Raw genomic sequence first — 15,660 nt, forward strand, 5'->3', positions numbered from 1 at the left:
TAAAGTGCCGGCTCTGGCCAACTCTTCCTTGAGTGCACTGAATGACTGTCTCTGTTGTGATCCAAATTTAAATGGTGTGTCTTTTCTCGTCAGGCGTCGCAGTGGCTCTGATCGCGTTGCAAACTGCGGGATGAATCTGCTACTATACCCAACGAGTCCCAAGAAGCTCCTCACCTCTGTAGCATTCTCTGGTTCCCGAGCTTCTGCCACCGCTCGCACTCTCTCTGCTGTTGGTCCGATGCCCTTTTCAGACAACAGGATTCCCATGAAAATCAATCAGTCCATGTTGAATTGGCACTTCTCTGAGTTTAGTGTCAGTCCACTTTCCATTAGTCTGGTCATGACAGCGTGCATGCATCTGTCATTCGTTTCCTGGTCGTGTGCATGCACGATAATCTCGTCTGAGATGTTTTCAACACCCTCTATTCCAGCTAAGGCATTAGCTATCTCGTGCTGATATTGCTCACTAGCTGAAGATACACCGAATATCAGCCTCTTGTACCTGTATACTCTGTTATGTACTGCAAATGTTGTGATTTCTCGTGACTCAGGGGTCAGTTCTAGCTGGTGATAACCCCATTTCAGGTCTAGCTTACTAAACACCGTCGAGCCGTTCATTCCTTGGAGTATCTCATCAATGGTGGGGATTGGATATCGTTCCCTCATTATTGCCTGGTTTGCTCGTCTCATGTCCAGGCATAACCTTACATCCTTATCCGCTTTTGGTACAAGAACCACAAGATTTACCCATGGGGTGGGACCAGTTACAGGTTCGATAATGTCCATGTCACTCAATTGTTTTATTTTGGCCTCTACTGCCCCCCTTAAGTTGAATGGTATACGCCTGAGTGGCTGGGCCACAGGCTTCACTTGTGGGTCGATATACAAACTGATCTGTTTTGTGTTCAGCCTTCCTACTCCCTGGAACACCTTTGGATACCGCTGTTCTAGTAGTTGTCTTACATCTACCACAGCTGAGACATCTGCGCCTATTTTTAAAACTCCCAGTTTCATGGCTGTCTCCCTTCCTAGCAACGGCTCTCCATGGCCTTTAACCACAATGAACTCCGCCTGCTCAGTTCTCTTACCTATTGTAATCCCACATGTGAATATACCTTTAACTGACAGTGGTCAGCTAGAAGCATAAGAGAATAACTTTCTCTCTGTCTTAGGGACATGTGACTGACACTTAATGTGTTCTGACTTTAATCCTTCCCATGTATTCTCATCTATCACATTATTAGTTGCACCCGAATCAATTAACATTCTCAGGTTTACTCCCCCCACACAAAAGGTAAGTCTCTCTGTCAGGTTATTTCCAGTAACAGCCAATGCAAAATCATTTTGTTCCTCTACATTGTTCACACTGTGTTTCTTTATACCCTTTGTGCGGTATACTTTGGAGAAATGATCCTTTCCCTTGCACTTATGACACGTTTGTCCGCGTGCTGGGCATTTCGGATCTCTGCCCATGTGGTCTGTGTGTCCACATCTGTAACATTTCCTTTTGTTCCTATCGCCATTTCCCTTTGGTTTCTCTGTCAAGCTTTTTGCATAATACCCTCTTTTCTGTGTAACACGATGAACAGTATCTGTCTCCGCCTTCTCTGTACATGACATGGCTGACATCTGCTCCTCGACGTTTTCACATTGTGAGGCCAATTGTAATGTGCGGGCGAGCGTTAGATCATGCCCTTCCTTTAGCAATTTCCTCCGCACATAGCCTGACGTGCACCTACTCAGGATAGTGTCTCTTATTTGATTATCTGCATCCCCCCAAAAGCACAGTCTTTAGTAGCCTGCCGCAAGCGAGTAGCAAATTGTTGCACAGTCTCACCTGCCTTCTGGGACAACTTATGAAAAGTCTGTCTAGCAAATGCTGCGTTGACCTGGGGCACGAAGTAGTGATTCAAAGCACTAACTGCCGCCGTGTAGTCTGCTGGCTCTCCTGTGTCCGGTAGAGTCGAAAAGATATCCTGGACATCTGGTCCTGCTAGGTGTAGAAGTAGCGCTCTTCTCCTCTGCTTCACGGCAGCTGTAGAAGTACCGTCGATAATGAGTCCTTTGCCGTTAACCACCTCATCCATCTTGGACCCAACGTGGCTGGCTCGGCGAAGCAAGCAAAATTTTGAATGCCGGTCTTCTCCATCCTAGCTAACTAAAACTTGGGCAACTACCTATTTTAAAATGATTCTTTTCGTTATCATCATCACCAATGTTGTATCTATGCTTTAATGCGTTCAATCAAGCGTGTAGATACGTCGAATTAAATCAGAGTCAGGCAGACAGGCTTATACTGTGATCTTTACTTTATTCCCTAAAATGGCTGACTGCAGCTTTCCCGGGTAATTCCCATAATGCAATGCACATTACATTACCATATTAACTGGTGTTAAACTCGCACATTACATTACATTTGACTGGTGTCAAACTTGCAATCAATACACGAAAATAGGGAAGGAAAAATAGGAGGTGGTGTGGGAGTATTGGTTAAGGAGAATATTACAGTGCTGGAGAAAGAGGTTGTCCTGGAGGGGTCAAGGACAGAATCTATTTGGTTAGAGTTAAGTAATAATAGGGGTGCCATTACACTACTAGGTGTATTCTATAGGCCACCAACTAGTGGGAAAAATATGGAAGAGCAAATTTGCAGAGAAATTACAGAGTTGCAAGAACTATAGAGTAGTGATAATGGGGGGAATTCAACTAGCCTAATATAGACTGGGATAGTAATAGTGTAGTGTCCGTGTGTAGATAAAGACACTGAAGACAGGAGTTGGTTCATAGGTATTTACTAAGCAAGTCTGGGGGGGGTTTCTAAAGGATATACACAATACACAGGCTTATATAGCCCAAGTGGCAATTACCGACATTACGCACACCTGGGGCTCTTAAAGGCACATACACCATAATTGCTCTTAAAGGCACATACACCACAATTCCTCCCCTTCTAGCTAACTAGTACATCATATTTTAAGTAATTATTAATTACATGTTATATGCAAAATAATATACATTGCTGTATTAATTAATTATAAGTTAGTCTCTCAGGAGGCTTCCTGACTCAGTCCGGATAACGCCTCGGGGGTGTAGTAGGTTCTTCTGGCAAGGCTGATTCGGCTTGAAGGCCAGTGTCGGGTTCATCGGGCTCCAGTATCACCGGATCGGAGGTAGATATGGGTATCTCTACTTCATCGTTAGATGTATAGAGTGGTGGTGTAGGTTGTCCCTTTTCGGATGACTTGATGATTTGGTCAGCATGGCACCTTATTATGCTGTCTCCGATGTCCACGGTATACATCAGTGGTCCTAATCGTGTGCAGATAGTTCCAGGCTGCCATTTCTCGGTACGGTAGTCCCGGGCCAAAACCGGTTGGCCTATCTGGAAGGCCCTAGTTGGCCTTTCATTCATGCCCTGAAACTGCCGGTTCTCCACGTCCCTTCGGATGTTGGGCTTGACCAAATCCAGTCGGCATCTTAGGTTTCTATTGTAGAACATCATGGCGGGAGTTTGGTTAGTAACCATATGCGTTGCATTCCTATATGCAAATAAGAAGTTATCCACCTTGTGCTGAAGTTTTATGTCTTCATTACCCATGGCCTTGATGGCCTTCTTGAAGGTCTGGACAAACCTTTCAGCCAATCCATTGGTGGCGGGATGGTATGGGGCGGACGTGTAGTGCTTTACCCCATTGTTCTTTAAGAACTTTCTGAATTCTTCGGACACAAATTGCGGTCCATTATCAGAACATATCTGCTCCAGCAGCCCATTCCTGGCAAATATGGTCCTTAATACTGTGATGGTTTTTTCCGTGGTGGTGGAGGACATCTTTATTACCTCTGGCCACTTGGAGTGTGCATCAACTGCGATTAAGAACATTGAGTCCAAAAACGGACAAGCAAAGTCGATGTGCACCCTTTGCCAGGGAGATGAGGGCCACTCCCATGGATGTAGAGGGGCCTGTGGCGGAGCATTTTGGACCTTCTGGCATCCTAGGCAGCTCTTGGTCATGTCTTCGATGTCTCCATCGATACCTGGCCACCATACAAACGCTCTAGCTAGGTTCTTCATTTTCACTCCACCCAGATGCCCCTCGTGAAGCTCCTTTAGCACTTTATCCTGGAGTTTGGGTGGAATCACCACTCTGGATCCACACATCAAGGTTCCTCGGCACACTGACAGCTGTTCTCTTCTTTGCGAGAATGCTGGCAACAGTGGTTCGCCATGTGCTGGCCATCCCTTCACTGTTAAATCGTAGACCCGTGAGAGAGTAGGGTCATTTCTTGTCTCCCTTTCAATGGCAGAATTTGTCACCGGTAGACATTCCACTATGGTAGAGTGGAATATCTCTACTGGGTCTACTGTAGGTGCCTCTTCTATCGTTGGCAACGGTAGGCGTGATAAACCGTCAGCATTCCCATGCTGTTTTGACCCTTTGTATTCAATGTTGTATTGGTGTGCCCCTAGAAAAAGGGACCACCTCTGTAGTCTTTGTGCCGTCATAATGGGGACACCTTTTTTAGGGTTGAATATGGAGATGAGGGGTTGATGGTCAGTCAGCAAGGTAAATTTTTGTCCGTGTAGGTAATGGTTGAATTTCTTCACTCCCCATACCAGGCTGAGTGCTTCCCTGTCTATCTGGGCATAGTTACGCTCAGCTGAGTTCAATGAGCGTGACGCAAAAGCTATCGGCCGTTCCGAGCCATCAGGGAATCTATGGGACAATACCGCTCCTATGCCGTAAGGGGATGCATCGCACGCCAGTCTGATTGGTAGTGATGGGTTGTAATGAGCCAAAATTTTCTCGGATGTGATTAAGTCTTTACATTTATGGAAGGCACGTTTACAGTCTTCGTTCCATTTCCAAATCACTCCTGTCTGTAGAAGATCATTAAGAGGGTGTAGAATAGTTGATAAGTCCAGTAAAAATTTATGATAGTAATTTATTAATCCCAGGAATGACCTTAATTGTGAAACATTTTCAGGTGCTGGGGCTTTTATAACTGCTTCAATTTTTTCAGGTGACTTATGCAACCCTTCCTTATTAATTATGTGGCCACAATATGATATCTGATTTTGGAAAAATTCGCACTTGGGGCGATTTGCTCGTAGGCCCCGTTCTTTCAGCCTAGTGAGCACCTGCTCCAAATTGGCAAGGTGCTCGTTGTCATTTTCTCCTGTTATAAGGATGTCGTCTAGGTAGCATTGAGTCCCCGGAATCCCTTGGAGGACTTGCTCCATAGCTCTTTGCCAGATAGCTGGAGCTGATGCTATTCCAAAAACCAGTCGATTGTACTGGTACAGGCCTTTGTGTGTGTTTATTGTGAGATACTTTTTAGAGGTCTCCTCAACCTCCATCTGTAGATATGCCTGTGCCAAGTCAATTTTTGTGAAACGTTTCCCTCCGGATAGTGAGGCGAAAATATCTTCTATCCTCGGAAGAGGATACTGTACCGTGTGAAGGACCGGGTTTACAGCCACCTTAAAGTCTCCACAGATGCGAATTTTTTTCTGTTCCTCAGAGTTATTTTTCAATGTTTTTTTCATGACTGGAACGATGGGTGTTGCCCATTCGCTCCAATCTATTTTGGATAATACGCCTGCCTTTTCCAAACTCTTCAGCTCTGCCTCGACTGCCGGACGTATTGCGTATGGCACTGGTCTTGCCTTAAAAAAATTTGGAATTGCTGTATCTTCCACTTTTATTGAGGCGGTGATGCCTTTCAAGGTTCCTAGTTTCTCTTGAAACACTTCTTTGGCGTTGGCCAAGATGTCTTTTAATCGTTCAGGTATGATGTCATCATTGTTTTTTTCCTTACTGGTCACCGTCAGTGCCTGAATGGAGTGCCAGTCTAAACATATCTTCCTTATCCATTCACGTCCCAACAACGGTGGACCAACATCTTGTAGAATGTATAAATACAACTTTTGTATTTCTTTGCCGTTGTATACCACAGGCACCCTTATTTTTCCTTTGGGGTAGACTTTCTGCCCCGTATATGTTTTTAAGATAATGGATGTGTCTTTTAGAGGTATATGCGAAAATAGCCTCTCGTAATCTCGTCGATTTATTACGGTTAGAGCTGATCCTGTATCTAGCTCCATTTTAACTGGGGACCCTGCTATTGTGAGGGTAACCCAAATGGTTTGGTAATCCTCTTTGGCAAGTACATTATGTAATTTGAGACAGCTTAGTCTCTTGTTTCCGGAGTCGCTATCGCGATTCTGGTCTTCGGAGCTATTGTCCGTCATCATTTGTACCTTCCTGTACTTTTCTTTATTGATTTTTTGTTTTCTGTCAGTGGATTTATTTTGTCCAGATTGGCATACCCGTGCAATGTGTCCAATCTTACCACATTGCCTGCATGCTTTGCCCTTGAACCAGCAGTCCCTCTGGTTATGGGTGGATCTGCCGCAGCGATAACATCTTCCGAACTCCTGTGTCATTTTATGGGTGCCGAAGTCTTGTGTCTCTTGTTGTATCTCTGCAGCTCCTTTTGCTGCTGCTTTGTATGATACAGCCATACTGAAAGCTTTGTCCAATGTTAAATCTTTTTCAGAAAGCAGTCTTTTTTGTGTTCCTTCACTTAAGAGACCGCAAACAAATTTGTCTCGAAGATAATCCGATAGTCCTGCTCCGAATTGGCAGTACTTTGATAGCTTTCTTAATTCGGTTAGGTAATCAGCGTTACTTTCATTCTTGTGTTGATTTCTCTTGAAGAACTTGAATCGTTCCGCTATCAGCAGCGGTGTTGGGTTTAAATGCTCCTGCAGGGTATCAACAATTTCTTTAAAAGTCTTGTCCTTTGGTTTGGCTGGAGTGATTAAATTTCGTAACAGCCCGTATGTCTTCGCGCCCATTAAGTTCAGAAGTACTGAAGCTTTTTTTTCATCTGTTATTCCATTTGCAGTGCAATAAACCTCTACTCTTTCCACGTATGTGGTCCAATCTTCTATTTCGCCATCAAAAGCCTCAATATTACCAGATTTAGGCATTTCAGAAAAGATATGGTGCTTCCCGTGCTTTTTTTTTTCTCTCTGTAGCAACGATATGGCGCTTCCCGCGCTTTCCCGCCGCTGCTACCGATAACAACGCTGTTTTACTGTGGTTTCAGTTTATTCACTGTTGGAGACTCGTTCCCGACGGAGGTCTAAACGTTGACCTGCTTGCCGCGCCGGCCGTCTCTCGAGTGCACCCTCCCAGTCCGTTATTGCTTGCCTCCGATTTCGCTGCCTGTCTCAGCTGTAGAGCCCGCCGCTGGAGCTCCAGCCTGACGCCCAGGAAGGATTAGCACAGTACCTGTCACCAGCTTGGCCAGCTGGTGAAACCACAGTTTCTCTTACTTCCTTGAGTCTTCTGGACGCTGGAGGAATCGATGTCCTTGAGGTGCTGCCGAATTGCAGGTAAGTCCGTTTCCACTTCGTCGCCACTGTAGTGTCCGTGTGTAGATAAAGACACTGAAGACAGGAGTTGGTTCATAGGTATTTACTAAGCAAGTCTGGGGGGGGTTTCTAAAGGATATACACAATACACAGGCTTATATAGCCCAAGTGGCAATTACCGGCATTACGCACACCTGGGGCTCTTAAAGGCACATACACCATAATTGCTCTTAAAGGCACATACACCACAAATAGTGTAAAGAATTACTGAAGTGTGCTCAGGAGAACTTTCTGATCAGTATGTTTCCAGCACAATGAGGAAGGAGGCATTACTGGATCTGGTTCTGGGGAATGAGTTAGGTCAAGTGGAGCAAATGTCAGTAGGTGAACATTTAGGGAACAGTGATCATAGTATCATAAAGTTTAGATTAGCTATGGAAAAGGACAGGAAGCAATCTAGAGTAAAAATACTAAATTGGAGAAAGGCCAATGTCAGTGGGATGAGAACAGATCTGGCCTGAGTAAATTGGAATCAAAGATTGACAGGCAAAACTGTAATGGGAGAATGGGCTGCCTTTAAAGAGGAAATAGTTCGGGTACAGTCAAGGTACATTTCCACTAGGGAGTAAGGTAGGACAACTAAAGTCAGAGCTCCCTGGATGACGAAAGAGATAGAGAGTAAGATGAAGCAGAAAAAGAGCGCATATGACAGATGTCAGGTCGAGAATACATCTGAGAATCAGGTTAAATAGAAAAAGTTCAGAGGAGAAGTGAAAAAGAAAATAAGAGGGGCAAAGAGAGGGTATGAGAATAGAATGGCAGCTAACATAAAAGGCAATCCAAAAGTCTTCTCCAGGCATATAAATATTAAATGGGTAGTAAGAGGAGGGGAGGGGCCAATTAGGGACCAAAAAGGAGACCTACACATGGAGGCAGACGGTATGGCTGAGGTAGTAAATGAGTACTTTGCATCTGTCTTCACCAAGGAAGAAGATGCTGCCATAGACATAGTGAAGGAGGAGGTAGAGAAGATACTGGATGGGATAGAAATTGATAAAGAGGAGGTACTCGAAAGGCTGGCTGAACTTAAAGTAGATGTCACCAGGACCAGATGGGATGCATCCTAGGATGCTGAGGGAGGTGAAGGAAGAAATCGCAGAGGTATTGGCCATAATCTTCCAATCCTCCTTAGAAACAGGGGTGGTGCCAGAGGACTGGAGAATTGCAAATGTTACACCCTTGTCCAAAAAAGGGTGTAAAGATAAACCCAGCAATTACAGGCCAGTCAGTTTAACCTCGGTAGTGGGGAAGCTTTTAGAAACAATAATCAGGGACAAAATTAACAGTCTCTTGGACAAGTGTGGATTAATTAAGCAAAGCCAGCACGGATTTGTTAAAGGCAAATCGTGTTTAACCAACTTGATCGAGTTTTTTGATGAGGTAACAGAGAGGGTTGATGAGGGCAATGCGGTTGACGTGGTGTTCATGGATTTCCAAAAGGTGTTCAACAAAGTGCCACATAATAGGCTTGCCAGCAAAGTTGAAGCCCGTGGAATAAAAGGGACAGTGGCAGCATGGATACGAAATTGGCTAAATGACAGGAAACAGAGAATAGTGGTGAGCGGTTGTTTTTCGGACTGGAGGAAGTTATACAATTGCGTTCCCCAGGGGTCGGTTCTAGGACCACTGCTTTCTTTGTATATATTAATGACTTGGATGTGGGAGTACAGGGCACAATTTCAAAATTTGCAGATTACACAAAACTTGGAAGTATAGTGAACAGTGAGGAGGGTAGTGATAGACTTCAGGAAGACATAGACAGGCTGGTGAAATGGGCGGACACGTGGCAGATGAAATTTAATGCAGAAAAGTGTTAAGTGATACATTTTGGTAGAAAGAATGAGGAGAGGCAATATAAACTAAAGGGTACAATCCTAAAGGGGGTGCATGAACAGAGAGACCTGAGGGTATATGTGTACAAATAATTGAAGGTGACAGGGTTGGTTGAGAAAGCAGTTAAAAAAGATTACGGGATCCTGGGCTTCGTGAATAGAGGTATAGAATACAAAAGCGTGGAAATTATGATGAACCTGTAGAAAACACTGGTTCAGCCTCAACTGGAGTATTGTGTCCAATCCTGGGCACTGCACTTTAGGAAGGATGTGAAGGCTTTAGAAAGGGTGCAGAAAAGATTACAAGAATGATTCCAGGGATGGTGGACTTCAGTTATGTGGATAGACTGGAGAAGCTGGGGTTGTTCTCCTTAGAGCAGAGAAGGTTGAGAGGAGATTTGATAGAGGTGTTCAAAATCATGAGGGATCGGGACAGAGTAGATAGAAACTGTTCCCATTGGTGGCAGGATCGAGAACCAGAGAACACAGATTTAAGGTGATTGGCAAATGAACCAAAGGCGACATAAGAAAAAACTTTTTTACGCAGCGAGTGGTTAGGATCTGGAATGCATTGCCTGAAAGGGTGGTGGAGACAGACTCAATCACGGTTTTCTAAAGGGAATTGGATAAGTAACTGAAGAAAAAAAAATTGCAGGGCTATGGAGAAAAGGTGGGGAAGTGGGACTTGCAGAGAGCCAGCATGGGCTTGATGGCCTTCTTCGATTCTATGACCTATCTGCTAACATTACTGCCCAGTTAATTTGGGCCAGATTCCTTTTTATTCTGCTGAGCTTTGCCTCTTTCCAGTCCATTTTGTGCACGGCTATTAAAGGCTAGTGAAACTTTGTCTGCACCTCAGTCTCTTAGTACTTTGGAGGTTCAGTCAGGACTTTTGCTACTAGGTTTACTCAACTCTGCTTTAAAGTACTGCTTTGAACTGGGGACAATTTTCCCCATTCAAATCCCTCTATTATGCCAGGAAGAGGAGGAGGCTGAGATCATGGAAAGGCAAGATTGCAGGCTCTCAGAGTGAATCATCACAGGTGGCATCTCTTCACCACATGCCTACTCACCAGGGTGTACAGGCCAAGAAGCTCTTACCTAGACATTGCCTGAGTAGGCTACACTCCCCTCTGGAGGTTATTGGGGAAGTATGCCAACTGCTGGCTGAAGATCAGCAGCCCACTTCCACCAGGAGAACATCATTGTCTGTATTTGTCAAGAGCAGCACAGCCTTGAATTTCTTTACATCTGAATCCTTCCAGGCAGTGATATGTGACCTTTGATCCTTTGGTAAGGCAGTTGCTCACCATTACATCAAGAATGTCAATGATACTTGATTCAGGATGGCTGCACAAATAATAATCTTCAAAATGGAACCAGACAAACAAAGAGACAACGCTATCCAATTCTACAGATTGGCAGAGTCACCACAGTGGCAGTTTTGATGACGGGTTATCGACCTGAAACGAGAACTCTGTTTATCTCTGTCTACAGATGCTGCCTGACCTGTTGAGTATCTCCAGCATTTTCTGTCTTTTTTCAGATTTCCTGCACCTGTAGTATTTCGTTTTTATATCAAACTTTAAAATAGCTTTGAGTAATGTTTTAAGAATATTAATTTTCTTATCAGAATAATTCAATAGCAGACAGCAGGGATGGAAACTTGGACTGTAACCTGAGACTGCTCCAGAGCTGGCAGACAGGAAGCTGCACTATAGATTGGTGATGTAGCTTTGTTCTGCTGGTTCTGAAGCCAGTCCGAAATGTTGTCTCTACTGATTCCTAAGGAGCCACTCCTGGATGCATGGGATGCTCCTTATTGGTGACATCACTGGAGGGAGTGTGATCTCACAGGAGGGTTTCTATGCCAGAAACAAAACCGGCACATTAAAAAACAAGCAAAATTTTCCTCAGGCTAATAGTCTATGAAATGGAGGAAGATCTTGATAAGTTATCAGGAAAGGCTATTCAATTGGATAGTATAAATAAGTTCAGGAGGTTATTAAATGCATTTCTGGAAAGAGGTGAGATTGAGAGCCGTGATGAGAAGATAAGTAGGCATAATGAGTCTATCACAAAGAGATAAGTTTATTGGCCCCAATGGCATTTCATGTTCCTAAAAAAATTAAAAAAGAGACTTTAATATCAGTTTTCCAAAGTCCTACCAGCTACAACATGGAACCAGATGTTCTTTGCTATTGCTGCATTCCCAGTTCTTGGGTTAGATTACCTACGTGTAGTCCCCATTTGTCCACCTATTGAGGTTGCAATTGATTGTCATAAAGTAATGGCATCTGTTCTATTACTATACAATATTGGCTTGGAATTTGCTGCAACGGCGATATTGATGACGAATGTCATAAGTTAGACTGTTGTGCGCTTCAATCCTCCAGTAGCGAATTTATGCCAAAATTTACAAGAGAACTGATTAGAATATGCTGCAGTGAGCATAGCGGCGAATCACAATGGCCAAAGTAAAAAGCCATGGCGATCTGCTGCTGCTCAGTCTCTCTGGCTGTCTGTACACACAAATAGAAAGACCAGAAGGATGCATTATTTATTGGATCATATTTCTCTGCTGACCAGTTATTTTCAAAAACTATTGGCATAAAACAGTGTTTAAAATAAATGCTTAAAGTTTGAACTGATGGGCAGAAACAAGCACAAATTCAAATTATAGCGAGCTGATGCATCTTAAGGACTTTTCTTTCTGTCTGATTAGTTGATTAAATAGAACAGTGACCACCCCCACTCCCCCCTTCCCCTGCAACCCCTTTCTCCCTTCCCATTGAGGTTATACGAACAATATGAAAACCAGAGATGATGGGCTGGATTTTCAATGACGAGTCGGGTAGGAGGCGGGACTACAACTTTCGGGTTTGTAGTCCCGCATCCATCGAGTTCTAGCCAACCCACGTGATTTTGACTTGATTGACCTTGTTGAGCCCACCCAGCGGGCTCCGCAGGCCAATTAAGGGCCACCCGGCAACAGGTGACGTCACAGATTGATATTTCATCTGTCAAGACCTTTTGACAGATGAAATATCAATGTTTCACAGCTGTTTGAAGCTGTCAAACACTGACAATCTGTACTCCAGGTTAATTCCTTCCTCTCAGGCTGTTTTAGAGATCTCCCCGGAACAGAAAGCTAAATGCTGGAACTTTTGACAGCTCGCAGCCATTCTGCTTTCTGTGCTGGTGAGATGAGGGACTCCCGAGACCTGAAGGAAGGAAGGTTGTAAAAGTAAGTAAAGGTATGTAAAACTTATTTAAACACTTTACACATACCAAACACACTTACCTTTGCACTCATGCACCCATCACTCACCTGAACACCGGACATCTCGACCCCTCCAAGCCCTTCATCCCAACGGTCCACCTCCTCTAACTTGGCGTGGTTTGGAGCCGTCGGGAATCCCATACTTCAACATTAAAAATAGGGATTAGGCTAAAAACTGCCTGTTAACTACCTGTTAACAGACAGTTAATTGGCACTAATCCCTTTCCTGCCTCGGGGAGGCGGGTTCCAGTGCAGGTCGGGTACCCGCCTCCTTTGAAACTGGCATGGAGGCAGGTTGGGTGCGGGATGGGTTCGTGCCCCCCCGATTTCGGGATTTTAACCCCCCACACGCCTCCAATCCCACCTCCACAGCCCAATGAAAATCCTGCCCTATTAGTCTGCAATCCCGGTGCTATTTCTGAGTTGCTACTTGGATTGTATTAAGATGTAAATTGGCACATTGTGATCACTGACGACCACATTCACAACTCTTAGGCTTAACGATGTGAATTATATATATAAAAAATGTCACATCCAGGTGGCAGTTTAAAGCTAGGGATGGTGAACCTGCTCCACCCAGAAATGTATGTGATTACAAGCTTTCTGTTCACTGCTTTGCACTTTGCACCAATGACCTTAGGCACTGTTAAAACTGCACCACTGAATAATAGAAAAAGCATCTAACGAGGGCGACACAATCATTTCTTAATTTAAACAGTAAACTACGATCCGTATGGTTACACCAAACATAATGAGCCCACCAGCGCCATTCTGCAACAGTCTAAGTGGCAGCAGGGATCACAGTAGTGTTAGTGCAGCAAATTCACAATCGGCATTGTTTTAAAAGGGATGAAGTTATGGTAATTAACGGTTCAACTGTTTTGGTGAGGGAAATGGAGGAGAGGCACAAAAATCCCAGGAAATTGTGGCGTGGAGTAAATAATGGTGTAAGTGTGTTATGTCAAAATTTCCTGGGACTTTGGCGCAATAAAATAGGCCTTGTGATGTAGATACGCCATTACAATTGAGCGAGTCTCCGGGAGAATCTGGGACAATGTGTCTTGTCAAATATACTATGATATTTTGAATTTTCCTGATATTTCTTTTTTCCAGTAGGTAAAACTCCATTTTTGTTTATTTATTTATTTTCAGTGTACTAAGCGGAGTCACCCTGTTCTACGCACTATCGAATGTTGAGACAATGGGCAAATATCTTGCTCCAGAGAGGTTTGGTGAAATGGTGCAGGGTAATGAGATATATTTTTAAGGACATTTATCTTTAATAACATTGGCAATAATAGTTATATTGGGTGGAACGCTGGGGGTAAAGGAGGGTAGGAGAGGGCAGGCAGGGGTGGGAAATGGGTTAAGACCTCGTAACACTGAGCCTCTGTCCTGAAGCGTTACAGGGAATTCTCTCTGGAGGTGGTCAATAGTTTGGTCCCTCCCCGGGAAGCATGACATATGAAAAGAAGGTGGATGGGTTGGACGGAGTCATCCACCAGAATCCCACTGCTCCCGAATCCACTGCCCTCAATGTAGATAAATGGCAGCAAGTGTTCATTTGAGTGGAATGGCATAACTCAGATCCACAGGAGTGTTCCAGGTCAGGTGAAGGCCTGAAACACTTCAGAAGATAAATTTCTGCTTTTGTAAAATCAGCTAAACTTATAAAGGGGGTCGATTTTAAACATGACCCGCTGTTTTAAGCTGGTCCTACTGGACTTGCCATCAAACAGTTGGCAAGCACTGCATTTTGTTCCCTTCCCTACCCCCAACAGTAGGCATCCAAGATGCACAGATACTGCCACTGGCACCTACCTGTCTTATGCTAATTGCCTGATCCCAGAAATTGGGTGGGGTCAAGCTCCCAGAATATGGACAAGGCCCAATCCTGCTCCACCATGTCTGCGGTAGAGTAATGAGATTATGGATTTTCAGCCCCACTGTCTCTTTATTACTGATTATTGCTTCCAATAAAGGTCCATTTGACTTTCCTTGTTCATACTTATATGATTAGAGACCCAGCCCCATTCACCTTATGTGCCACCAGCTCCACTGTGCCCCAGCGACCTCACTTCATGCTCAGACTGTCCTTCTGCTCCTCAAATAAATACTTCCACCTCCCTATCACAACAGGCCAACTTAAGAATAAATCATCAATTATATAACCTTATTTAACCTACTGCTAACAAACAAATAAATTATTCTATCTTCATTCCAAATTAATTCATGTAATCTATCATATTTAATTCATCAACTCCTCCATAGTTCCTCTCATACTCAAGCATGAACATTCCATGGACCATTTCAACAGGCCAGGGTGTGGTGGGGAAGGACATAACACTGCCCCTTTGGCCTGCTGCTGATTTTATCCCAAAGCTCAGGGAATGGGACATTTAAATATTCAGGGTTGCCGCCCATGCTTGCAGCAGTGCAACAGAGGCACCCACCATGCTGAGGTGGTGGTCTTTGGAGCGGCACCCACCATGCTGAGGTGGTGGTCTTTGGAGCAGCACCCAGGATGCTTGAAGGAAACATTGTGGCCAAATATACGATAGCAAAATACTGCGGATGCTGGAAATCTGAAATAACAACAGAAAAAGCTGGAAAAATCAGCTGGCCAGGCAACATCCGTGGAGAGAGAAACAGAATTAACATTTCAGGTCGAAACCCTTCTTCAGAACTGAGAAAAAAGCAGGAAATGAAACAGATGAAAAAGCAAGTTGGGGGCTGGGAAATGGGGGAGGGGATGAAAGAACAAAAGGGAAGGTCTGTGAGAAGTAAAGAGACAATAAGAGATATTCAAGGCGAGACGAGATGGTAATAGGACAGATTAAGAAACAAAAGATGGCTCTAGATGAAGTGTGAAATGCGCTGGCAGAATGGAAGACAGCTGCCATGTTGGAGAGAAGAAAAAGAAAGGCACAAACCAAAAGTGTGGATAAAAAAATATGTAAATATGATAGTGGCCGAGGTTATGATCTGAAATTGTTGAACTCGATATTGAGTCCGGAAGGCTGTAAAGTGCCTAAACGGAAGATGAGGTGCTGTTCCTCGAGCTTACGCTGAGCTTCCGTGGAACAATTCAAGAGCCCGAA

The 15,660-nt window shown here is 44.1% G+C and overlaps 1 protein-coding gene across 1 annotated transcript in view; it reads right to left on the minus strand.

Moving 5' to 3' along the window:
- The window catches only part of opn5 (opsin 5), a 124,925-nt gene that overhangs the window by 34,722 nt on the left and 74,543 nt on the right, over positions 1–15,660 (minus strand). The window lies entirely within an intron of this gene.

This window comes from Somniosus microcephalus, chromosome 9 (genome assembly GCF_052327205.1).
Source record: "Somniosus microcephalus isolate GS21.2 chromosome 9, FLI_Smic_1.0, whole genome shotgun sequence".
NCBI classification, from domain to species: domain Eukaryota; kingdom Metazoa; phylum Chordata; class Chondrichthyes; order Squaliformes; family Somniosidae; genus Somniosus; species Somniosus microcephalus.